This window comes from Cnephaeus nilssonii, assembly GCF_951640355.1.
Source record: "Cnephaeus nilssonii genome assembly, chromosome: 19".
NCBI lineage: Eukaryota > Metazoa > Chordata > Mammalia > Chiroptera > Vespertilionidae > Cnephaeus > Cnephaeus nilssonii.
This window is the reverse complement of record NC_137090.1, coordinates 31,405,205-31,430,497: the sequence shown is the minus strand read 5'-3', so window position 1 is coordinate 31,430,497 and position 25,293 is coordinate 31,405,205. Positions and strand designations below refer to the sequence as shown.

Sequence of the window (25,293 nt, the reverse complement as noted above, 5' to 3'; positions counted from 1 at the left end):
AATCTGCCCACACTGAGGGAGCTGGAGCAGACGGCCACAAGATGTGGTCAAAACAAAATAATCCTCCCATCAAAATATCTGGGTGAAGAAAGACAGACAACGCCAAGCATTGGTGAGAATGTGGAGCAAGTGAAACTCTCAGACCCTGCTTGCTGGTGGGACTGAAAATTGTCATAACCATTTGGAAAATGGCAGGTCTTTACTGAAATACAACATACACCTTGCTTATGTCCCAGCTATTCCACACCCACGAGGTACCCAACATTCAGGTGCACCTCCACTCCCCAAAATGTGTACAAGAATGTTCGTGATAGTACTAGTCTGAATAGCTCTAAGCTGGAAACAACCCAAATGTCCATCAATAGCAGAATGATTAAATAAATTGGGGCATATTTATATCAGGGAATATTATACAGCAATGAGGATGAATAAATCTCATAAACATAGCATTAAGTAAAAGAAGCCAGACTCAAAAGAGTATATATTGTCATATTTATATAAAGTAGAAGGCAGGAAAATTATTGGTGATAAGAGCCAGAATAATGGCCACCCCTTGGGGTTGTAGTGACTGGCAGAGGACACAAGAGGAACAGTTTATATTCTTTCTTTTTATATATATACTAGAGGCCCGATGCACGAAATTTGTGCAAGGGGCTTGGCCCCCGCCACAGAGGCAGCTGCCTCTGCCTCGGCCCTGCCACTGAGGCTTCATCCGGAAGGTCGTCCAGAAGGTCGTCTGGTCTAATTAGCATATTATGCTTTTATTATTATAGTGGGTTTTTTTTATTTCAGAGAGGAAGAGGGAGGGAAAGAGAGATAGAAACATCAATGAAGAGAGAGAATCATTGATAGGCTGCCTCCTGTACACCCCACACTGGGGATCAAGCCCACAACCTGGCCATATGCCCTAACTGGGAATAAAACTGCAACCTCCTAGTTCACAGGTCGACGCTCAACCACTGAGCCACTCCAGCCACGTTATATTCTCTTTCTTGATCTGGGTGGTGCTTACATGGGTGTGTTCACTTTGAAAATTCACACAACTGTACACTGATGATTTGTCTTTTTTGGCATGTATGTATATCATAAAACTTACAACAACAAAAATAATTTGTGACAACAATAAAACAGAACGAGCAGAAACTGTGTGTGATGCAGCAGTCAGGGGTGGGGTGACACGAATGTCATATCATATAGAGCCAGCCCAGGCCCAGGGTTCCTCTATGTGAATGGTGACATACTCCAAGCAGACAGGGGATGGTGCTCACTACGGCCGGACCCTGACAGGCAAATGCGTGAATGAATATCTCCCTTCCTTCTTTTTCTGCCTCCTTCTTTCTTCACTTATTTACTCATTCTTTTTTTAAGTTTACTATTATCATTCATTCTTTTATTACACTTTCAAGACCCATTCATTGAGTACCCACATCAGCCACGCCCGAGGTACACAAAACTAAGTAATTTACAGCCCCTGCCCGCAAGGAGCTCACAGGCCAGTGGGAGAAGCTGATCCGTAAAGAAATCAGTGCAATCGAGAGGGAAAGGAGCCCTGATAGGCGTCAGTCCAGGCAACAATGTGGTCAGATCAGGCTGGTTGGGACCAGGACAGGGCAGGGGATAGTCAGGGAAGGCTTCTCACAGGAGGTGATGCAGGGCAGGGGCCGTAAGCAGGTGCTGATGAGGCAGCTATGGAGAGAGAATGCTCCTGGAAGAGGGAACAGTTAGGCTGGTTCCCCTCCACAGACACACTTTACAGCCAACTGGACATCACTAGGGGGTGAGTATAAAAATCAGGGGACAGGTCAAGAACCAAAAAGAAGGAGCCTGGGGACGACTCCATGTTTTTCGATGACACAGGCTATTGTGTTCTTCACAGCTGACAGAAAGCCAAAAAGATCCTGGCGGCAGAGGTGAGAGGACTTCTCACGGAGTCAGCTTCTCCCAGCGTCACCTGTAAAATGCACAGACGGCCCACGCAGGGGCCAGGCAAACGAAGTGTCTATTAGAGTCTGGCTGGGTGTGGGCAGTAGGGAGTGGTGGGGTCTGGGGACCTTCACTTTTCCAAACTGTTCACTGGCCTGCAGATTCCGTTTTCAAAATGTGCCACAGGCCAAACAGAACCATCGGTCCCTGAGTCCCTTCCAGGACTTGGCTTCCAGTTTGCACCCTCTGGACAGACTTATCTCCAAGGTGTCTCCAGATAGAAAGGATGGTTTCTGTCGGTTAGTGTGTGGGTGACGGCATCGTCGCTCAAGGGTTGCGTCACACAAGGTGAAGGGTCCTCCAAGTTCCTTGCTCTCTTGACAGACTCACCCCTGTGGGCCTTTTTGCAGCTTTTCCTGACTCCCAGGGGCAGAATGCACAGGGGCTGGTTTTTCACGGTGGAAAAATACTGGCAGACGTAACAGATCTCGATCCAAGTCCTGGAAAATCCCAGAAGCCAAGGGCTTAGGATGTGCAGTTGTCCCACGACCGGGGCAGAAAGGCTTGAAGCATGCAGGACCAAAGGCATCCTCTCTGGGAGGGCCTGTGTCCTACCCCAGGTCACATGGCAAGTGCTGAGCCTGGTCTAACAACTCTATCCCCGAGGATGTCTGGTCACGTAGAGCCTAGGCTCAGAGAGGGGAGGTGACTCATTTAATGCCACACAGCTGGTAAATACCACGCTATCCATCATCACCCTTCCTTTAGTCTTTCAAAAACTGTTCTTGAGGGTCTGCTCGTCGTTCTTCAAGACTTTCCGAGTATGTGCCAGCCACCACTCCAGGCTCTGGGGTCACAAGAGTGAACAAAGCAGACAACAACCCCAGCCCTCGTTGGTGTTTACATTCCAGAGCGGGAAACAGTGAACAAATAAACAAGTCAGTTATGTACTCGATAGGACATGCATAGTGCAGTGGAAGAAAATGAATCAGGGTGTGCAAGAGGTCTGAGAGTTGCTGGGTTAAATAGGGGGGTGAGAAGGTGATGTTTGAGATAAATCCTAAAGATGTGAGGGAGTGAGCCCTGGATGTTTTTGAGGAAGAGGTTCCAGAGGACGGGGACAGCATAGGTGGAGTGTGCCTGGAGTGTGGAGGAGGCCCGTGTGGCTGCAGCAGTGGGTGAGGGGCAGAGTGGAAGAGTTAGGTCAGCGAGGGCATGAAGGTGGGGGAGCTGGAGGCCAGCTTGCAGGCCGCTGTGAAGACTGGCTTCTACTCTGAGTCAGTGGGAGCCATTGCAAGGGTTTGAGCAGAGGAGTTTCCTGCTTTTAACAGGATCACTCTGGTTGCTGTGTGGAGACAGACTCCACGGGGGCAGGAGCAGGAGCAGGCACCAGGCAGGATGCAATCACTGTGACCCCGGCAAAGAGAATGGGGCTCGGACCAGAGGGAAGTAGCAGAGGTGGTGAGAAGTAGGGGGGGCCCAGATCCATTCTGAAAGTAGAGTTAACAGGATATGCTCATGGATCTGACATTGCAAATGAGACAAGGAAAAGAGCAATGATGATATCAAAGTTTTGGACTGAGCAACTGGAAGGATGGAGTTGTCACTTCCAAGATAGGAAAATGTTGGAGAGGAGAAAGTGTGGGGCGAGTTCAGAAGTGCAGTGTTGGGCATGTTATTTTGAGATACCTGTTGGAGATGCTGAGTCAGCATGGTGCTGGGGACTATGGGGAAATGTCAGGATGTGAGAATCTGTCCGTGAATTTGAAGAGCTCTCCGGCTAGCTTGGAAGGCAGGACACCCTGATCAAGCTCCCTGGAGCCTCTTGATCCCAGCAGCAACCTGATGTCCCTCATGGTAGCCAACATCCAGATGGCCCCACTGATGCCCCCTGTAAGAGGGACACTCTTACATAGTCCCTCCCACACTGAACAGGGAGGAACTATGTAACAAAATAAGATTGCAGAAATGATGGTTTGTGATGATCAAGGGTAGGTCATAAAACAAGCCATGGCCTCTTCCTTGCTTTCTTTTGAATCACTTGCTCTGGGGGAAATAAGCTGATGTCATGAGGATGCTCAAGCAGCCCAGTGGAGAGGTCCATGTGGCAAGTACCTGAGGCCTCCTCCATCAGCCATGTGAGTAGCAACCCACCTTAGAAGTGGGTTCTGCACCCTATCAGGTCTTCAACTGACTGCAGGCCTGATTGATAGCTTGAGTGTGGCCTTATGAGAGACCCTAAATCAGAACCGCCCAGCTAAGGCACTACCAGATCCCAAACCGTGTGAGCTAATAAACACATGCTATTTGACCTACTAGGTTTTAGGGTCATTTGTTACACAGCAATAGGTAACTGATACGATTTTTTTTAATGCGCAGAATGGTGGGGAAGACACCCTTGTAGCTTACATATGTTATCAGGTATTTTCTGGTTGATGCTGATGGTGGGGCAGCTGCTAGGCCTGCTACTGCCCCACCTTCCCAGGATCCTCCTGCACTTCTCAGACTCCTGGTGTGTGCTTACATTTCAACAGAGGTCAGAGGCAAGAAGAACTAGGATGGGTCTCAGTTCATCCTGAGGGTTCCAGCTTGTCCTTGCTCTCCCCCACTTTACATCCATCTTCCCTTCTCAGATGCCTATTCTGTAGACATAAAGCTCCAGCACTGGACACCAAGGCAACATCTCTACAGAGACTGTGCACACAATTAATTATGCAATATCAAAGGCCATCACAAATCCCTTTACAGAGATGAAAGAAGTTCTGCTTTTTCTGATACAGCCCTTCCAGCCTCAGGGGGTGCAGAGGCAGAACACAAGCAGAACAGGCTTGCGGAAGGTGAGTTCATGGGCCCTGGTGGCCCTTGCTCCTAACCTAGTCATTGTGTCTGGCTTGCACCCCGCCCAGGAGAAGCACGAGGCCTCATTCTCCCAGCAGAGGGTGTCAGGACTCCAGAGTCTAGTGGCAATGGCTTTGGAGTCATTGTCAGTTACTGGCCATGTGACCTTGAGTCACTTCACCTCAAGTCATTGACCTGTTTCCTCGGTTGTAAAATGGTAATTTGATGCCAACCTAATGGGATTACTGGCATTAAACAAAACGCATGAGCCCTTGGTGATTATTATGATGTGACGACCTCATGGCTCAAGACCAGCTGATTGGGGCTTGGGCAGGGAAACCCCAGCACTTTCCATGTCCTTCCAGTTCCCTTTGTGAGATCCAGTGACTCATTTTTATCCCTTACCACCCCTTCCGAAGCTGTTGGAAGAACACAAATAAGAGTTTATGAGAGTAAATCTCTTGAGATGCTATCACAAAGGAGGGGTCTCCAGGGATAATAGTTGGATGGGTGGTTTGAGCTAGAATAAACCTTAGAGGTAAATCTCTTTCCATATCATCAACTTCTTTGTGAATAGGAGCCACCTTTTATAGTACCCAAACCTTGACTTCACCGTCTTGGCCAGAGGAAGTTAGGGCCAGAACTGAGAGGGGCGGAGGCTGGCAGAGAAGTTTTCAGGAGAAGACTGGGAGGTGTAGGAAGGAAAGAGCTTACTTTAGCTGCTCCTCCATATCTGTGCATCTATGTACATGTGTCTGTTTTAATCTATTTACATTTCTAGTTATTTAATGAACATTTATTTAGCACTTCCTATGTGCCAGGCACATTAATTAAGCACCTACTATGTAAGCACAAACACCTTGCATATATGTGGTCCCATTCCACTCTTCCACCAGCCCTGCAGAGTAGCTGTAATGATCCTCATTCTGAGGTTAGCAAACTGTGACTCAGAGACTTGCCCAATGTCACAAAGCAAGCAAATGGGGGAGCTGGGATTCTGAGTTTCGCAAGATGCCAAAAACCACATCCTCCCACCACTGCTGGCATGCTAGAAATCCAGGCAGGGCTAAGCTGCAAGAATGGAAAGACAACAAACTTGGAGAGCTAAAGCTAAGATGTGACCTCCGGCATTCATGGTTTGCAAAGTTCTTCCACATCTAGGCAAGTCTGCAGGACCTGCAGGCAGGTGTTTGAGAATCCCGGTCCCACTTTCTTTCTTTCTTTTTTTTTGATATTCTAGTGTCATTTTTTTATTATTATTAAGGTATTATATGTGTACATATCTTACCATTGCCCCCCCCCACTCCCATATATGCCCTCACCCCCCAGAGTTTTGCATCCATTGGTTATGCTTATATGCATGCATACAAGTCCTTTGATTGATCTCTTATCTTCCCCACCTCTCCCTAACCTTCCCCCTGTAATTTGACAGTCTGTTTGATGGTTTACTGTCTCTGTATCTATCTTTTTGTTCAAGTTTATAATGTTCTTTATTATCCATAAATGAGTGAGATCATGTGGTATTTTTCTTTCATTGACTGGCTTATTTCACTCAGCATAATGTTCTCCAATTCCATCCAGGTTGCTGCAAATGGTAAGAATTCCTTCTTTTTTGTGGCAGCATAATATTCCATTGTGTAGATGTACCATAGTTTTCTGATCCAGTCATCTGCTGATGGGCACCTAGGCTGTTTCCAGATCTTAGCTATTGTAAATTGTGCTGCTATATTAAAGGTGAAATAACTGCGGCTGAAAAAGTTAGGGGAGTTGCCCAAGATGCCACCTGGCCCTTTCAACATTCCACATTCTTTTCAGGAATGCTTTCATCTCTCTCAGCCTGGCCCCTGGGCTGAAGCAAGTCAGAGAGAATGGATGCTCTTTAAGCTCCTATTCTGCCCCAGGCCTAGCATACACATCCTCTTGCTACAAATCTGAAAGTTAGATATTCTCATTCTCATTTTATAGCTGAAGAAATTGAGGTTCAGAGGAGTAAGAGGATTGCTGAGGAAGTGGTGGGGGTGGGATTTGAACCCAGATCTGATTGACTCTAGAACCTGGGAGACTCCTTCCACTACAAATCATTGTCTCATCAGGGGTCAGCCAGGCCACCAGGTGGGCGGGCAGGGTTAGATCAAAGCTATTCTGCCCCTCAAGAGGAAGTGACAAACCAGGAACAAATCTCCAGAATGCTCAGAAGCAAGCTCCATTTCCCATGAGCCTCTGCTTCCAGGGCAGTAGGGAGGCAGGTCTCAGAGATGCCTTGCATCTTGTCTTGTCATTCCTGCCTCAGAGGAGCAACCTTGGGGCCCATCTAACCTAAGCTCCCCTCCTTTGGTGAACCTCCATTATGGCATTTCCCCAGATTGCTAATCCAGTCACTTCCGGGGACAGCAAGCCCTCTTCCCACAAAGGCAGCCCTGACAGGGCTCCCCTTCCAAGCTGTTGCCCAAGCCCTCCAAGCCCACACTCGTCCACTGATAGAGACAGGGCCTCACCTAACAGCAATGGGCTGTCTCTGGCTTTGTCCCCAGCAGTTTCTGTAGACCTCCCATGGAGTGCCCAGCAAGTGTCTCGCGGGCACTCTGCCTATGGAGGTGTGCTTCCCAGGACTCAACCACTCCCATTAAAAATGCTGACCGAACTAACCACCAAACCCTCCGTGTCCTTAGCAAGCGTGAAGCCACCGGACTGTCCTGTCATAAAACCGCCACTGATCAACTGTGTGATGCTTCGTGGCACGTTCATGAAATTGTCCACTCCTTTGTGCAGCGTTCCTGGGACTTGGGTGTGAGTACCAAGGATCCTCTACCCAGAACCACTTCCTTCTCCTCGCCCTGTTCTGGACCTCTCATATGTTCTTCCACTCTCTTTCCTCACAATGACTCCTCCCCCGGAACCCCTCTCTGGCTTGTACAAATAGACCCTCGAGGGCCTTCCCCTTCCATGCCCCAGATCTGCTCGAACAATTTATTCATCCAACAAGAACTTGAAATGTTTTTATATGTTTTTATTGATTTCAGAGAGAGGAAGGGAGAGGTAGAGAGAGATAGAAACCTCAATGATGAGAGAGAATCATTGATGGGCTGCCTCCTCCATGCTCTCTACGGGGGGATCGAGCCTGCAACCCAGGCATGTTCCCTGACGGGGAATCGAACTGTGACCTCCTGGTTCATGGATCGACGCTCAACCACTGGGCTACACCCACCCGGCCATTCAACAAGTATTTACTGGGTTCCTACTTTGTACCAGGCAGTGTTCTAAGTGCTAGACATAGAGCAGTGCACAAAGAAAGGCAACAGACAGATCCCTGACTGCGTGGAGCCCACGTTCTAGAAGGTTATTGGGTGTTTGTACCTTCCTAGTATGAACTCATTTAAGCCTCACAATAACGCTTTGGGTTATACTGTTACCACACCCAATTTACAAATGAGAAAACTGAGGCGCCAAGAGGCCGGGCAGTGCAGGGCCAGGGGTGAGGGGCACCTTGACAAAGCCAGTCAGCTTTGGGGGAGGAGCGGGGAGCACAACACTGGGAATGGGGACGCCTCCCAATCACTGCAGATTCCACGTGCTTCCCAGGTGGAGCCAGCGCTGCCCTCCGCTCCTGCTGATTCCAGGGGTGACCGCGTGTCAGGGCCCACGCGTGATCAAAATTGGGGGCATCTTGTCTGCAGATCTTGGACTGGAAACACTATGATGGGGGACACCGAAGAGGATAAAGTGAACACCTGAGAATCTGTGGGAAAACCATCGACTTGGGGATGCGGGTGGGGATGCGGGTGGGGGTGGGAGCAAGAATGCGGATTCCTGTCCCCTCACTTCCCAGGCTGGTCAAGGCACACTCCACCCCCCAGGTCTCAAGTTTTCCCATCGCTGAGCGTCGGGGTCTAACTCCAGGCGACCCCAGCAGAAGGTGGGCAACAGCCGGGTCAGAGGCCACCCTCCGCCTCCCTCCTTCCTCGCGGGCCCCCTCTCCCCCACGCCCCTCGCCCCCACGCCTCCGTGGGTCCTGGCCGCAGCGGGAATCCGGCTCCAGGGCTCTAAGGGAGCGGCACCGCGGGCTCCGGCGCCCCCTGCTGGCGGAGAGGCGCCGCGCAGCGCCTGCGTCCGGAGCCGGCCCGGGAGGGGGTCTCGGCTGCCGCGGGGCTGGCCCTGCGGGGCGCAGGGTTGTGTCACTGGGGAGAAAGGAAATGAGTCACCTGCCCAGGGCCTTGGGACGGCCCGGGGTGAGTGCGGAGACGCGGCCACAGGAACCCGGGACAATGGCGGGAAGTGAGAGGAATGTAGGCCTGGCTGCAGCAGTACTGCCCCTCCGTGGGCCTTGATCGGGGACCCTACAGAGAGCAGCTGGCCGGGCGCTGGCTAGGCGAGCAGGCCGGTGTCGGACAGAGGCGGCGGGCGGGGTGGGCATTGGGTGGCTGGAGGAGGGTGGGGGCAGGGCCAAGCTCGGTCATCTTTCCAGACTAGCCGGACCCCCAGTGCCTCCCCACTGGCCTTCACGCAGTGCTCAAACTGGAGTGGCCATCGGAGTCATCCCAGGGCCTTGTTAGAACCCAGATCCCCGTCCCCACCGCGGAGGTAGGTGAGCGCTGCGGCAATATAATTGTGCATTGTTAGCGAACTCTCAGGAGGTGACGCCCGTGCAGGGGTCCTGGGACCCCTCTGGGACCCCTCTGTAAGTGGCGCCACCTGAGAATGTAGTCCAGGCTACTCAGCCAGCTTATTGTTACTGACCTCGCCAGCCTCACCTCTCCCCGCTCCCTAATCCCTCCACACAAGCGCTAGCAAGGCTCAGCGGCTTCCATTGCGCTGTTTCTTTCCTCTGTGTCTGCACAGGCTGTTTCCTTTAACGGAAACACCTTCCCCTCCCTCCACTGCGCCTCAGCCTGGCCGAGTTCTACCAACATCTCCCCCGCGCGCATCCAAGGACACAATCAACAGAGCGGAAAGGAAATCCTCAGAACCGGAGAAAATAGTTTCAATTTCTATACCTGATAAGAGGTTAATAGCCTTTATATATGAAGAACTCCTACAACTCAACAACAACAAAAACCATAATTTAAAAATGGGCGAAGGACTTGAATAGACACTCCTCCAAAGAAGATATACAACTGGCCAATAAGCATATGAAAAGATACTCAGTATCACTAATCATTAGGCAGATACTAATCAAAACTGCAGTAAGATACTACCTCCGTCATTCCTATGGCGAGTATAAACAGAAAAAACACAGCAGAAAACAAGTGTTGGTAAGGACATGGATAGTTTGGAACTCTTGTGCCCTGTGGGTAGGAATTTTAAAAGGTACAACTGTTGTCAAAAACAGTATGATGGCTCCTTAAAAAATTAAAAGTAGAATTTCCATATGACCCAGCATTCTACTTGTGGGTATGTACCCGAAAGAATTAGAAGCAGAGACTAGAAGAGGTATCTGTACACTCGTATTCATTGTAGCATTATTCAATGCAGCCAGAAGGTAAAAGCAACCCAAGTGTCCATCGACAGGTGAATGGATAACAACAGGTAGTATAGTAGTCCCCCTTTATTCCTGGAGGATATGATATGTTCTTTTTTTTAAATATATTTTTATTGATTTCAGAGAAGAAGGGAGCGGGAGAGAGAGATAGAAACATCAATGATGAGAGAGAATCATTGATCGGCTGCCTCCAGCACACCCCCTACTGGGGATGGAGCCTGCAACCTGGGCATGTGCCCTTGGCCGGAATTGAACCTGGGACCCTTCAGTCCACAAGCAGAGGCTCTATCCACTGAGCCAAACCAGCTAGGGCAGAGGATATGTTCTAAGACCCCCAGTGGATGTCTGAAACCACAGATATTACCAAACCCTATCTATTTTTTCCTATACATACATACCTACGATAAAGTTGAATTTATAAGTTATGCACAATAAGACACTAACAATAACCAATAATAAATTAGAACAACGATAATAATATGGTGTAATAAAAGTGATGTGAATGTGGTCTCTTTCTCTCAGAATACCTTGAACTGTATTCACCCTTCTTGTGATGATGTGAGATGTTAAAATGACTAGGTGATGAGAGGAAGTGAACGGAATGGTGCATGCATTGTGACTTAGCATTAGGTGCTAAAGGGTAACTGGAACACAAGTTCAGCATTTCCTCTTAGGCACGTGAGGTGGGAATACGCACCCACCACCTGCAGCGTCATCTCATCGGTGAGAGGTTAGCCCTGGGACTCTACCTAGCTGCACACGGCTGGGCGACAGAAGCCTTTGCTGGGGCGCCAGGCGGTAGAGGGCCTGTAGACCATTGTAGGACTTCGACTTTCACCCTCAGTGAGATAGGAAGCCATTGGAGGGTTTTGAGCCCAGTAGTGACTTGATCTGGTTTGTGAAAGATCTCTCCATTTGCTGTGCTGAGAAGGCTGAGGGTATGAGGCTGGGGACAAAGACCAGAGCAAGAAACTCAGTTTGTATGACCCATTCTAGGAAGCCTTCCCCACCCACCCACCCCCCACCCCCGGCCCCCTCCTGCCCTCAGGCAGAGCTGGCCTCTTCCTCCCTTGTTCCTTGCACTTTCACGACATTTCTCACACGTAAGCACTTGGCTCCTCTATCTTCCTCTATTCAATGTATCCACAACACCTGGCCTAGAACAGGTGCTCACAAAGCAAGTTTCAAACATGTTGGATGCAACTGAAATAACAGCTGGAACCTGGTATGCCAGTCATGATTCTCCGAGCGCAAGCAACCGAAACCAATTCTGGCTGTCTTAAAGGAAAGGAAACTGAGGAGCTGCCCAGAATCCACAGGAAGGCTGGAGAACTAGGCTTGGAAGTACAGGAAGCAGAAAAGAATTTCCTTATGCTGCTGCGACGAATAAGCCAACTGCCTCTCCTGACCTTGCTTCAAAGTCCTGGGAAGGGGTCTGACTGGAAGCATTTAGGCTGCCTGTCCAAGCTTTGGCCTCCCTGGCACAGAGAGTCAAAGAACGGTGGCTGACAAAACCTCCATGCACCCTTTTGGCTTCTACAAGATTCTCTGATTCATTGTCTCACCAAGGCTGTGCTTGTGGGGGGCAGGTCATGGGAAAGGAAACCACAGAGAACTATGAGGGGAAATGAATGCTGAGTAGCCAAGAGCCAGCAAATATCCACTATATTTTCCCAGGGCTGGGAAAGCACAGAGGCATGAACCATGGACTGTGACGAGGTTGCATCTTCCTTGTCTGTGCACTCTGGTGCTTAGCACAGTACCTGGTGCTCAGTAGGTGCTCACCTAATGTATACAGTGAGGGCATGGTTGTAGTAACCAGCTATGGGAACCCAAGGGCTCTTAGTGTCTCTTGAAACAGTAATTTTATGAATCAAAGGGGATGAGATAGCAGCACTCTCAATGAAGAGATTTGCCAAAAAAAAAAAAAAAATTGTCTCAAGAGACAAATCATAGCCCTATTTTCTCTAAACCTCCCAAAGGCCCTGTCAATATAGCCCTGAGCAGGACTGACATTTATTTAAAGCAATTGGCCCCATGCCGCCGGCTGGCTGTATGGGATGCATTGGAGAGATTGGGCAGCAGCGGGTGGGTCAGCCTCCAAGCCTTCTCAGAAGCCGTGGTTCTGGCCCTGACATGGCACCCAGCAGCCTCCAGGGAAGACCCAAGCTGGAAGTTTTGATTATGTGTGCCCTGAAGCCAGTGTCTTCCAAGGAAACCCACTGGGCCAGTGACCAAGAAGTGCCATAACCCAGGTCTGGGGGGAGGGGGGGGGTGGTTGGCTGCAGACCCGACCTGGAGTCCATACTGTCCAGAGGTCTCCAGTTGTGTTCCTGGGGCCTAGGGGGGAGGGGGAGGCTGCACTCTGAGCCCCCAGCCCAGTCACCTCCCACTAGAGCAGGAACACTCTTTCAGGTTTTCCATGGAAGGTTCTATGTGAAGAAAGAGTTCATCTGTGTAACAACAAGTTGGGATCTACTTCCCTGACCTGGTGCACACCCATTGGACAAAGTGCTTTGGGTACATACGGGGAAAGAACGCCTGTTAGTTATGTGACCTTATTACGCTTTAGCTTCCTCACCTCTAAAACGAGGGACACTTCAGAAGATTGTGGTGAGATTAGATTCAATAGGATAACATAGGTGGCTAGATTTTTCTCCTTTTTATTGAATTTATTGGGGTGACACTGGTTAACAAAATTATACAGGTTCCAGGTGCACAATTGTACAACACACTGTATTATGTGTTTACCATTCCAAGTCAAGTCTCTGTCTATCACCATTTATCCCCCCTCCACCCTCCCTTCACCCCTCACTCCACCCCCACAATTACCACACTGTTGTCCCTGTCCATGAGGTTTTTTTTCTCTTTTTTTCTCTTTTTTGCTCAATCCCTCCACACACACCACCACCACCATCCCCCGCCCCTGCCTCCCCAGCTGACAGCCTCATCGATGTTTATTTTTCTCCCTGTATTTTTCCATTTCCTTTCCCCCATTCGAGCAGAATTGAGGATGGTAGCAGAGTGGAGAGGAAAAGGAAGAGAAACAAAAGGAACCTATTTCAAGAGTCTAAGCCCTTAGGAGAACGGAGTTGGTTTCTAGAGGTGATAAAAGAGGGGGAAGGGACAGGGAGGGGCAGGGAAGGATTCAAGACACCTGGCCAGAGGCAGTGGGGAGAGGAGAACCCGAACCAGGAGGAGGGTCCGCCGGGCAGCTCTCAGGGAGGCAGTGGGGGCCCAGGGCAGATGGTTTGGGGGTGTATCTAAGCCAGATTGTGACTGCGATGAACAAACAGGGAAACATCGGACCTGAAGGGGCCCTGCAGACTGGGCATGGACAGCCTGGGCAGTGACGTGGGGATTGTTTCCTGAAGATCAAATTGCCATCCTCCTACCCTGGGGCATTGCATGAAGACCTCCGAACTATGGCATGACTCCTGGAAGAAATTCTGTATTTTCCCCCTCCAGCCTGAAGGAGATGGACTCGGGGTCAGACATGAGGCACAGTTACACAAAGCACAGGAAGTCCTGGACACTGAGAGAAGACCCAGCCGGTGGCTCTAAGGCCTGGAGGCCAGAGGCGGGGCTGCGCCTGCCCTCTTTGCCCTTCCTCGGGCTTTCTCCGAGCCGCTGCACTAAACGCTGCTTCCTCCCCAGGCCCCATCTGTTCCGTAGTTACATCCCAACTTTGGCTTCCTCTGGAGGGTGGAGCCACATTTTATGATCCCTGTATAACACTGTGGGGCTGTTTCCTTCTTCCTGCAGGCTATATTCTTTTTTTAAAAAATTATTATTGTTTAAAGTATTACAAATAGTAGTACATATGTCTCCTTTTTCCCCCATTGACCTCCCCCCCACCGGCCTCCCCCCCCCCCCCCCCCCCCCGCCAACATACCCTCACCGCCCTCCCCCGACCAGCGTCTGCGGGCTATATTCTTGTGGGAGCTGGGAAGAGGGCAGTGAGGAAAGGATGGGCAGGCTGATCTTTTGAGGCTCCCCCTACCCCCGAGCCCAGGCCTCAACAGGGAGATGTGGCCCAATCCCAACACTTGGCAAGACAGCCACAGATATTTGCGAAGTGACCAAAGAAGAGGAGGGGCCGAAGAAGAAAACTGCCTCACACATGAAATGCTTTCCAGACACATTCTTCTTCTCCGGTGATTTTCAAGGCCTCCGGGGCCTGGGGCATAAAACTCCCAGAGGTGACTCAAGTGGCCCAGCCGATATGCAAATGCTTCCTCTCTGCTGTGTATGTGTGAGCATGTGTGTATGAGTGTGTATGTGTATGTGTGTGTGTGAATATGTGTGTACAGTGTATGTGTGTGTGTGTGTTTGTGAATATGTGTGTGCATTGTGTATGTGTGTGTGGATATGTGGATGTGTTTGTGATTATGTGTGTGCATTGTGTGTATGTGCGTGTGTGTGCCTATCCCAGGACAAGGACTCTCCCTAGATCTTTACAGCCTATAAGGCATTTAGAAATCTCCTAAATTTAGGCCCTGACCAGGTAGCTCAGTTGGTTAGAGCATCATCCCAATATGCCAAGGTTACAGTTTTGATCCCTGTTCAGGGCACTATGAAAAGCAACCAAATGACTGCATAAATAAGTGGAACAGCAAATTGATGTTCCTCTGTCTCTCCCTTCCTTTCTCTCTAAAATTAATAAGGTTGTGTGTGTGTTTTTTAAGAGAGATAGCAATCTCCTAAATTTAACCACTTCTTTTCGGGGGGGTGGAAACTAAGGCCTAAGGGACATGACGTGCCTGAGATCACACCATTCTCCAGAGGCAGAGGACGCAGTGGCCTGGGACTCTGCACCCCAGCACTGGCCTGGAGTGCGCGGGCTCTTAACCTCATGCAGGAAGGATTTCACAGCACAAGTCCAGGTGATTTTGAAGGTGTGTTTATTAACGCTGGAGACTGTGAAACTAAGGAAGGGCTGAGGGTAGAACAGCAGGAGCGAGCCTCGGTGGAGCTGCTTCGGCTCTCTACAAATGTTATGGGAAAGAAGTCAGCCACTTGGGGGCTGCGCGAATTCCCCGAGAAGTACAAGTCACAGTGACAGAGCTGAGCCAGGGCAGGGCTGCTGTTAGCTCACTAGAAACTCAGAGAAAAAAGGAGATCGTTTCAGGGGCTAAGTCTGGGGTGAGCTGCTGCTGCCCGCTGCTCCTCTGATTGCAAGTCTCCTGGGACCCTTTGAGTTTAGGAGAAAGAAAGTAAGAAGTTCAGGCTGGAGAAAAGGCCTGGGCGAGCTCTGGAGAGATTCCGCACTGGCATCCTTTATCTTTAGGGCTTTTATCTTTCTTCTTCAGACAAGAGTTTTAGGGGAGGGTTTCAGCAGAATATTCATCAGCTTTCCAGGTGTGGGTTTTCTTATCCTGATGGATCAAAACGAGTTTATAGGGGAGTTTGGGGTTATTCCTTGGTCTGTTTTACTGTTATCTTGGGTCTGTCTGGCTGTGATTGTTTTGTTGTTGTTGTTATCTGTTCCCTTGATTTACTCTATCCTTGGGTTTGGCCGGCACCAATGACACTAATTGGGTCTCTGTCCTCTATCTCCCTGACCTGGGTGACTTAAGCTCTGTATTCCTTGGTTAGGGAGGAGAAGTATAAACCATTTGTTCTCAAGTGTCCTTGGTTAGGGAAGATAAGGTCTTGCTATTCACGAGCTGTCTGTAAATTGTTTAAATTGTTTGGCCTTGCTTAATTATCTTATCTCAGTTTCCCCATTCCAGCGATTCTTCCTAGCTTCTTACTATCCTGCCTCCATGTGACAGACCTGACATTTTAAGAACTCCTACAAATCAATAAGAGGGGGGGGGGGGGGGAATGCACAAAAGAGATGAATAGGCAACTCACAAAAGCTAAAGGGCAGATGTGCACGTCTATTTTTAGCATGTGTCAGACACGTGGTCTTGCACATGCGGAAAGCAGGAACACAGCCCGGGCTTTCAGCAAAAAGGGCGTTGCCCCTCTCTGGGCAGAGCTTCCACCCGAGCAGGGGTCTGGGGTGCCAAGCCTGCCCTTTTCCCAGATGGCTGTAGAAACAATTGCATCCTTTATTGAGGCTTTTCCCAGGGCAAAACCCTTGGCCCCTCAGGGAGGTGGCGATGCGATTCCTCTCCCTGTTGACCAGTGCGGGCTATGGGCTCCGGGGAGCTGGCCTTCCAATCGCACAGCCAGCTTGCTGGGAGCTGGGCCAGGCCCCCAGGGCTGCCTCCTGCGCCCCCGCGCCGTGGCCACTGGGGGGCGGTGCTGCTCAGCGGACGCGCCAGTCTCTCCGGTCTCGGGTGGGGCGGCGATGCCAGCACCAGCGCTGGGAGACCACAAGGCAGGCCCCTTTCTTCCCCTCCTCTCAGGCAGAGAAGCCACAGCCGAGGCAAATGTCAGGAACCTCGGCCAGCGATCCAAAACGCGGCAGGGAGGCGGGGGAGGGGGCGCAGGGCGGACGCCTCTGAGTCACCGTGGACTCCCGCTCCAGAGCATCTGCAGCTCCCTGGGCTTGTCGGGCCAGGCAGGGAATCTGGGTCAGGCCAGTGGCCTAGTTTGCTGTTCAGCGGCAGCCGCCAATGGCAGGAGGTGAGTGGGGAGGGCAGCTCAGTTTACTCCCTGGCCCATTCATGTGACAAATATCTGAGGAGTTCCTACTAAGTGCCAGGCAGGTCAGAAGGCACTCCGCAGGGCAGTGTCTAAAGCCGGGGCCACATGAGTTCAGAATGTGTAACCTCAGGACCCTGGAGGCCGGGCTTGACTGGGCACGTCCCCAAATCACGGGTCTCCCTGTCACATCTCAAGTTCAGCCGCCTAAATGGGAACACCTCACCCTGGCATTGGATTCCGTGGGATCTAACCCCGCCCCACCTCTCTGACTTCCACTAGCTGGTCCAAACTCCGACCCCCCCTGGGCCCGCCCCTCCTCCCCCTCCCATTTCCTGCTCCATATTGGCCTAGGGCTGGTGTTTGTATCCCACTGGCAACTGCCACCTTCCTCCCAAACCTACCCAGTCTTCACTCTGCTTCTGACTCTCCCCTGGGATGCCTGAGGTCTACTTTCTTCTTCCCTCCCAAATCCTCGCTTTTTGCTGTTAAAAAGGACACTTTGGTCACCTGGTCCAAAGGTGTGAGCTGCTGAACCTCAGCGAAGCCTGAAGCAGCCTGCCCGGGTCTGCACCGCTGGGAGCTGGACAGCCGGAGCTGGCTGGGGAGATCCAAGGAAGAAGGCATTTCCAGAGGAAGGGGAAGCCTCAGGGAGGGAGGCCTGGGCCCAAGTGGAAGGAAGACCTTGGCCAGGAGAGGTCAGCAAGAGTCAGATGGAGGAGGGACTGAGTCCAGAAGAAGCTAGCTAGCTCTTCCTCTCCTTCTCCAGTTCCTTCCTCTCCCCTCCCCCTACCCCTTTGGGTTGGGTCTGACACTGAAGCCACATACGTGGTGGTGGCCATGGAGTGGGGCTGCTGCAGGGCCTCTCTTAGGCTTAGTTTTGCTAACACAGCGGCATCTTATCCATCCCCCACCCGACACCCCTCCACCATGCTTCCCAGTGGCTCCTGAGCATCAGAGATGCTCTGCCTGCCTTATAGGTGGACATGCTGAGGCTCAGAGGGCTGTGATGCAGGAAACACAGCAGAGAGGCAGAGGGATTAACTCTGGGCCTCCTCACACTCCTCGCTTCAGAGGATGTGGCCAGCATGAATGGGAAAGCAGGTGCGCTGAGCCTTTGCTGCATGACTCGTTCATAGATTTGAAGGTGTCAGTTTGTCTTCAGCATTCTTTAAAAATTTTTTAAAAATATTTGCTGTAGGATGTCCAAACAACACAGAAGTGTATAAAATAAAATCCAAATGAAAGACGATTGTCCCCCAATTCACACCCTCACTTCTCACTGTTAACAGCTTGGTATAAATCTTTCCAAGCTTTTTCAGCTCTCTCTATAGATTCGAGCATATCATTCCAGAACTTGCTCTGTTCTTTTCTGACAGCCTTATCGCCTTCTTATAAAGGCTCCTAAAGTCCCACCATGTAGTCAACCCGGCCCTCTCAGGTGGGCACTGAGAAAGTTGCTCCCTGCTCCCTGGCCTGCCCCTCACCCCCCAGCCAGGAAGTAGCTCAGTCTAAAGCTGCTGCCTTGTGCACAGCCTCTGGGGTTCTTCTGTCATCCCTGACCCGCACACACTCACGCGCGCGCGCGCACACACACACACACACACACACACACCCCGCTACCACCTTCTTGTTTGCCATCAAACACTTTCACCACCCTCTATTAGAATAGACAACCATCCTACCATAGCGAACCACCCATTCAGCCATGAACTTGCAGAGTCTCCCTCTTGCAGCCTAGCAGCTCTGCCCACTAGCTTTGGTAACAAATCCTTTTTTCCCTCCTTTTAAGGCAGTGACAAAGATAAACTGTTTGTCTCCAAATGCAAATGCCCCAGAGCTGAGCCTAGCTCTGCTTGGAGTGTGACTGCTTTTTGTTTAACGCAGGACCTGGCGACCACTCCAGGGTGGTATCGAGTGAGTGGTATGAGCCAGCCAGTCAAGCAGTAAGTTTTCATGGAGTCTGCATTCAGCCCTGAGCCAGGTATTGGGGGTGAGAAAGGAGAAATAGAGGACATAAACCCTAACCCTTTCCCTCCCCTCCCCTCCACATCCCCAGTATATATGCACAAGGGCTCCTACCATGGAACTCTTGTCGTACCCCAGCATGGATTTAAAGAGCTTTGCCTCACGCTGGCTGGGTAGCTCAGTTGGTTAGAGTATCGTCCCGATATGCCAAGGTTGTGGGTTTGATCCCCTAAAATGCCTGGAAGCTGCTTCACTCCTTTTTATACCCCTACTGCACCCCTCACCCAACCTGACAAACTATTCATCCTCCAAACTTAGCATTGCATCTACAGCCTTCCTTCCTTCACATGCCTGAGCACTGCTGCTCACTCTCTCTGGGATCAAGAGACAAACAAGCTACTGGCCCGGGCTGCCCTCCGGGTCTGAGCTAGACAGCCATGCATACAAATACTCCCAATGCCTTTCTGGTCCCTTGGCCCCTTTCATCCTTCAGCCATTGAAAGGTCGATGCAATGGCCCCTTCTCCCCCGAGGCCTCCCTCTGCACAAGGGAGGCACCACTGCTATCTAAGGAATGAGCTACAACTGTGGAAGAGGGCTGGCCAGCAAGTGTGCTTTCAACTGGATGAGAGTCAGGTGGTGAGGCCATTCGGTAGGGAGGTCAGGTGGGAAGGATAACCCAGCTACCCCACGTGGAGTTTCCCAGCATTCTCCCTGGTTTCTGGTGCTGTCCCCCACAGCCGCCTTCTTTCGAAGATTCCATTTGCTGTGGGGACTGCTGGGGCAGAGCTTCCCACAACAGGAGTGAAAGGAAACAGCACCTTAGTCTGCCAGTCCAGGCTCTGCTACTAACTTCACCTTGTCTTGATCAAGTTGAATGACTTCAGTAAAATTAAGAGGTTTGAACCAGATCAGTGGTTTTCAGTGTGGCGTGGGTTAGGGTTCAGACTCAGAATCTCCAGGAAAGGGGCCTGGAAGGTATGTTTTCAGAAATACAAGTAACTCATTGTCAACGCTGGCCTTCGCTCCTCTCTGGGGCCCCGTGTTGCCCTTCCATTCTCTGGAGAGAGCCATAGGGCATACTCGCTGTGAGCTTGGGGTGGGGTGGGTGGGTATAGACTTGGTGCTACACCAATGTAATTACCAAGAACTTGCAGGGTAGTGAAGAAAAACTACTCACTTACATTGTGTTATATGCCAGGCCCTATTCCAGTTTTGTAACCATAAAGTCCTTTAATCCTTATAATAATCCTATAAGGATGTTAATTATAATTATCCTCATTTTACAGCCAAGGAAACAGGCACAGAGCAGCTCAGTCCCTACCCAAGTTCCCACAGCTGGTAAATAGAGAGCTGGGGTGCCCGCCCTGGCAGTTTGGCTGCAGACTCTGCTATCAACCAACTCTGTTGCTCATGGCAATAAGCCCAGCAAATAAGGCCATGCCAGTGATCCTGCGTGTGGCTCGTTATAGCGATTATGAGGTTGTCTTTTCCTTAGCTGTTTAGCGGTTTGCAGGTCTGTTTTCATTTGCCCTCTAGAGTGGAATTCTTTGAGAGCAGAAACTATGTTTTGGTATCCTCAGCACCCAGCATGGTCTGGCATGCAGCATGTCCTCAAGTGCTGCTGGGTGAATAAATGAATGAATGCACGAATGAGGAAAGGAAAGAAACGCTGTCTCCGGTTTGGCTCAGTAGATTGAGCGTCGGTCTGCGGACCAAAGGGTCCCGGGTCCGATTCCATTTGACTGGGCACGAACCTCAGTTGCAGGATCTTCCCCAGCCCAGGCCCTGGTTGGGGCTTGTGCAGGAGACAGCCAATCGATGTGTTTCTCTCACATAGATGTCTCTCTCCATCTTTCCCTTTCTCTTCCGCTCTCCCTAAAATTCAATGGAAAAATATCCTCAGGCGAGGATTAACAAAACAAAACAAGAAAGGAAAGAAGGCAAAGACAAGTGCTGGGATTGAGGGAGGCACAGGGTGCAGAAGCCAGAGTAAGATAGCCTGGGCAAAGGTGGGAATCAGGCCCGAGGGGTGGTTTTGGGCCCCGAGAGGACCAGCTAACCAGTGTACTCTGGACACAGCCTGCCTCCAGGTGGTGGCTCCAGTACTTGTTCCAGCAAAAACAGCTCGGAGCAGCAGCCTCCTCCCCTGGAAGTTGGCTCCTCCCAGGCCTACAGGCCTTGTGTCTTGGGCCAGGAAGCCAAGCTAGTTTTCGTCCACCATCCAAGTCACTCCTGTCCCTGCCTCATCATCCGACTGCTCACAGGAAGCCCAGAGTGGGGTGTGGCTGTTTTTAAGGCCTTTGGCATTTATTTCAAGGTGTGTGTAGGGGAGGGGGGGCGGGGGGAGGGAGAACTTAACAAAACAACTGCTTAACACACAAAAAAAATATATATATTTTTTTTTTTTTACAAAAAAAATATTTTATGACTTCCCTCAAATTTGTATGGGGGAAGGGGTAATCAGACACCCAAGGACCCTATTGCTGTGGAGATGTGATCTGTGGCCCTTCATCCTTCAGCCATTGAAAGGTTGGTGAAGTTTCAGGCATAACAGCTCCCTGCCTACCTGGTTGGGTTAGGCTCTATGCTAAGTACTTTGGGGGCTTGATTGCATTTAAATCTGATAATCATGGGCCTTAAGTACTATGATGATGTCTATTTCACAGGTGAGGAAGAGGAACTTCAGAGGTTGATGTGCCCAAGTTCATGCAGCTACAAAGTAGTTAGAGCAAGATTTTTAAAAATATGTTTTTATTGATTTTAGAGAGAGGAAGGGAGAGGGAGAAACATCGATGTGAAACATGGGTAGGCTGCCTCCTGGAAGCCCCCTAGTGGGGATCAAACTTGAAACCTGGGCATGTGCCCTGACTGGGAATCAAACCAGCATCCTTTTGATGCACGTGACTATGCTCTAACCAACTGAGCCATACCGGCCGGGCAAAAGATTAATTTCTAATCCATGACTATGGTTAGAATGATCTGAGCCTTTATTCCTGACTTGGGCCCCTCCTGGCTATGAAATGTCGGTGCTCTTTTGATGCATCAGTTGACCTGGATAACTCTTCCACCCAATCCAGTCTGGCCTCCAGGACTCTGGTCCAGTGCTACTGGTAGCTGCTATTCCTGCTGGGTCAGCTCCAGACAAGTGAGTCTAACCTTGTCTGCACAGCTGGTGCAAGGGGCTCGGGTTTTCCCTGGGTTTGGCAGCTTGTAACCTGACCTAGTGTTGATCTCCAAAGCCAGTGGCTGCAAGGTCATGTGACTTTCTCACCTCCAGTGACTGTTTTGCTGCTTCCTGCTTCAGTATGTCTGAGTTGGGTTGTTCAGACGGGCAATAAAAATGATTTAAGATTAAGTTCCTAAGGAGAGCCATGTGGAGGAAAAACTAACCAATGTTCAGAGTAATTTCCCCAGGCAGTGGGCAAAGGGCAGAGCTCAATAGTCATTTTCTTGTCTGAGTGGGTTTTGATTGCCAAATTATATTTGGAGTTATTCCTCCTTTGTTTTTTCCACAATGCAGTGAAAGGTGGAGTGTATTTGGAAAGATTAAGCCTGATATCATACTTGACCTGAAGGGATTAGCAGACTAATGCAGGCACTAATTTAGGAGTCTGATGCTGACTGAGTGCCTTTCCTAAATTATAGTGCCCATCCATGCCCATTATGGAGAGAAGCAGGGCTCTGGAGACAGAGTAACCAGAATTAAATCCTGGATGTCATTTCTTAGCTGTATGACCTAGGGGACTGAGTCGATCCCTCTGAACCTCCACAGCTATAAAAGGGGAGTAATACTACTTCAATTGTTGGGAAGCACCAGGGACAGCAATGAGCACACAAGCCAGCGCTCAAGTGGTAGTAGTAACAATTGTCAAATGCCTACCACGAACCAACACGGTGCAGTTATGAAATAAAAGCTGAACACATTTCATATAGAAGAGGCATTATTACAGCATTATTATATCAAACTTCCCCAAGTTGCAAGCTAGTAAGCAGCCAATTCAGCAATCACTTGTCTTTCTTAGGACTGGAGCCTCAGCCAGCACCACTGCAGTCCTCTGGGCAGCAGGCCCTGGGGTGAGAAAACTAGGCCATATGAACATCCTCCTGATCCGAGGCCAGATGGGGCCAAGCCTAGAAGACTGGGTCTTTGCCAGCAGTTGAGCAGCATGACCCAGACAGTCCGAGAGCTGCTTTCTCTGTTCAGCACAAGCTAGATAGGCTGGCACTGGGCCTCTCCAAACCAGGGGTGCTTCCATGCCTGCTGACCAGGTTCTGGTGTCTCATCTTTACATGGCTCTAGCAACCAGTCACTGGGACCCAAATGCCAGCTGAGCCCCGAGAGAGAAGGATAAGAGAACCAATCCCTACCCAGGTGTGACCCCTTTGCCTTCTAAATGAGGCATCAATCCCTAAGGATTGTAATAGAGCATATCTGAAAGGCCAAGTGGTATGGAAATTAATGAAGACTGATGGAATTTAAGAAAAAGGCAAGACCACTTTGGGCTGAGGCAGCTTATCTGCAACCGTCAAAAGAAACCAGCTAGGTTATAAACTCAAATCGTCTACAAGATTTGGAAATGCCATGAAATTGAGTGAAATAGGCTTGTGTTACAAAATAGGGGATGATGGAGACAATCTTTGACTTTGGAACTGCAGACCCTTGCAATATAATTGGCCCCTAGGAATGGTTGCTTTTTCTAAGCTCAACTGGTATCATTCAAGAGAGAACTTGAAACCTATGTAAATCCTGCCAAACATCACAAAGGACTTGGAGGTGGGGAAGTGGTTGAGGAATACAAAGTGACTGTGTGATCCAGCTGAGCTTCCATCTATTTAAAACATGCTCAGGAAGCATTCCTGCTGGTCCTATAGTAAACTGCGGCTTTCCTCACAATTGCTTAGACTGTGAGTCATGACTTACCGGGTGGGCTTGCCATTTTGTGTTAGTTTAGAACCAAACATTTGGCTCACTTAGTGAAATTTATATCTTTATAGTTTCCATTTTTATATTATCCTCATTCCTCTTTCTCAGGTAACTTTTAACATACATAATCCTTTTTTTTCTGTGAGAACATTTCATTATTAATCAATAATATACATAAAACAATTTACGGGAGTTGCCACTTCATCTGTCTTCATTGCAAGTCATTTCATCTCAAGAGATGATTTCTAGTTCACACTCTTTTTGGAGAATAATTTTTATAAAGAGCCATTACTGCTTCAGACTGATTTAAAACAAAACAAACATAAAAAACCCCATCACCATCATCACTGTAATATCATTTTTCCTTACAAAGTCGGGGGTTTATTTTCACACCAGAAGAGCAACTTCCCTGTGATGTTACAGGTGGGAAAAGCTCCTGGATTTCTAACATTGTCTCTAAAAGAGAAACCACAAGGATAATCACAGTTGCAGTCTCTAATATGGAAAATAACGCTGGAGTTCATTTAAATGAAATCTAATCATTTTTTCTTCCCCAATCCTAGCCTCATTCAACCTTTTTTCCCCTCCTGATTCTTCAACAGTTAAAATAAACCTCTATAAATACCAAGTCACAACCACACAAAGCTATAAAGGCAAGCTTTACAAAGCAAAAGGCAGGTTGAGATTGTCCATTAATCTTCATTCCTCCCAAACATCTTGGTATAAACATAAGGCAAGGTTACGATGACCCTTTCTCCTGATTACACTTTGTTTGCTACCAAAAGCTCTTACTTCTGAGGGGGGAAGGATGTAAAAAATAATCAGTGTACTTCAATTAACTTTGTGATTTTGAAAATAACATAAGAGTAAACCCATATATAACTCTACAATAAATATTGGTTTTAAAGTCTATAAATTCTGTAGTTGAAACACTGTCGTAGGCCAGAATCTGATCAGAATTACTTGGGATAAAATGTTCATCACCCACAAACCTTCATTCTGATTAATCTGGAGGTTAGATCCATTCTCAATGGTTTCTGGCTTGTGAGACAATGTTTTACTTTGTATTTTCTTATCCCTATGCTGGCTGGCCGACAGCCAGGTCCTCTGTATCCACAAGCCCATGCCTCAACCCATAAGAATGCTCCATCCAGCCTTTTTTGGTCTTGCTGCCCTGAAGGCAGTGAAAACCAGTTGAATCCAACTTAGTCTTAATCACAAGCAGGCAGGAATTTCAGGGATAAAAAATTTAAGATTTGCCAACCTAAGATCAAGTTATAGGACTTTAAGTTATCTGAAATCACTTTTCCGTTTACACACAGCCCTATTTGGTACTAAACTAGGAAATAAAATCTAAACAGAAATAATCTCTTGCCAGTTCTCCAAATGATGTGCTTGTGGCAAAGACTAGAAGAGAGAAAGAAGCAGTATCATTTTTAAAACCATGTAGTCAGAATCTGACCCATGTTAAGACTCCAACTACATCTTCCCTACTTCCCTTGCTTTGGTCACTCATACATTAAAGTATTACCATCCTGTTACTACCTTCTTCCCAAAGGATGGAA

At 49.3% G+C, this 25,293-nt stretch overlaps 1 protein-coding gene across 1 annotated transcript in view; it reads right to left on the bottom strand.

The window, feature by feature from the left end:
* Positions 1-25,293, bottom strand: part of OMG (oligodendrocyte myelin glycoprotein) — a 411,522-nt gene that overhangs the window by 102,017 nt on the left and 284,212 nt on the right. The gene's annotated exons all lie outside the window — the stretch shown is intronic.